This window comes from Oreochromis aureus, linkage group 13 (assembly GCF_013358895.1).
Source record: "Oreochromis aureus strain Israel breed Guangdong linkage group 13, ZZ_aureus, whole genome shotgun sequence".
In the NCBI taxonomy this organism is placed as follows: Eukaryota; Metazoa; Chordata; class Actinopteri; order Cichliformes; family Cichlidae; genus Oreochromis; species Oreochromis aureus.
The window spans coordinates 12,361,562-12,363,364 of record NC_052954.1 but is presented as its reverse complement, the minus strand read 5'-3'; positions in this window follow the sequence as shown (position 1 = coordinate 12,363,364).

Below are 1,803 nucleotides of genomic sequence, written 5' to 3'. Positions count from 1 at the left end.
CCTGCTTCCTTTATGTTAAAAAATGTCTGCTTACAGGAGCATGAATTAGACTAAGATGTAAAACATTTCATGGAGCTTTGTTGCAGACTGAGATGGGCTGATTGCCTCAGTCTCTCCAGTTTGAAATATTGATTTGTTTTTATGTTGTTGTTCAAAAGTAAATTAAACAACTTTCAAATCAAATCAGTGTGTGGCTTTTGCAAAGAAAAGATAAAAGGACAAATATTCAGACTTTCTCTGTGAAACTAAACCAGCGCTCTGTTCGAACCACACCGCTATTGTGTGTGTGTAACAAAAGTTGATTAAAGCAAGACATTAAAGTGACACTGTACACACTATGCAGATATATTAAACAGCGATATTTCATTATATGCAATCACTCACAGCTGTGCACATCAGTGCGTCAGGCTACAAGATAAGTGAGACCAGTTGTGGTTGGAGTTGCCATGCAGTCGAAGTGAAAGAGAAATAAAAAGAGCAGGAAAGACAGATAGCTGAAGGGGTTTTTTTGTGTTTTTTTTTTTTTACAGTCGAGCATGATTATTATGAGAGTATCAATCCACATTATGACACACTGCAGTTCCACTCATTTTCAACACTTTGCCTCAATGGAAAACTAAAGTACTGCATTTTATATTCAGTGTTTGTTATTATTCCAACTACAGCTGGAAATTACTGTTAATAAGCCTTATAAGCTATGTGGGGCTTTGACTTCTTGTTTCTGTGCTGCACGTTTTTTCCTGGGTTGTGTGAGGCAACCCGAACTGAAAGCTTGACGTTCGTGTCCCTCATTTACCTAAAACTAGGTGCAAATGCAATTACCAATGCAAATCTTTAGATTGTGGGAAAGAAGAGGAACATTGTGTCAGCGGTTGGTGTTCTGGGAAGCTTGAGGAAAGAGCCAGTTGACTTAAAAGGCGCATGAAATTCTCAGTCTCTGTGTTGTTCAGCGCTTCTTGTCATTTGTGGACATTTGAGTGGCTGGTCACACTTTGGAAGAATCCCAAAGTCAATACAGGAAACTCCTAAAGCAAAGAAAGACGTTAATGGTTCACCTTCACACCATGAAATAAAGATCAATGCAAACAAATGGATGCATTTAGCACACAAAGCGTCTAGCACGTCCTCTAGCTAAGCTCTTGTTACTGTTAGTGCATAAAGTAAATCTACCACTCGATCAACTACACCAAGGAAAAAGATGTCACAGTACTACTCTGTCTTGTTTTACAGTGGTCACAGATTCTGTGAACAAACTTACATCAGTAGGTGATGCTTTTTAAAATCGTGCCTCTTTATTTGATACTAAAAGCTGCAGTCAGTAATGGTCTGAGTTGAGTTGGAGAAATTGCACTTCTGTGCTCCACCTATGTGCCACCAGACTGCATTCGTTGTAGCTCAGGCTTCACATGAATATCATTATGCTGATCTAAAGATACTAGCTATTTTCAGGCTACCTTCACAATTTCATTTTAGAAGGAGCCAGACAAAATAAAAAACAAGCACCTCTTCAGAGCTGCTTTCCTCCAGCGATATTGGACTGACTGCTAAATAGATTTACTAGCACTGAAAAGTACATATTTGATTCTGGCATATGGAGATTTCCATATTCTTTATTTTGCTGTGCCGTTTCTCAGTTTGCGTTTGGAAGAAGGGAAAAAGAGACGTCGAGACTGATGCCAGCTGGCTGTGACACTGGTGGCAACAGGCCTGCGAGTGTGAAGGCGATGGGGGAGGGTTGTGTGCATTTGGAAGAGGGGCAAAACGAGAGGTGATTGACTGATGGGCATGTGTCAACCCTCCTCC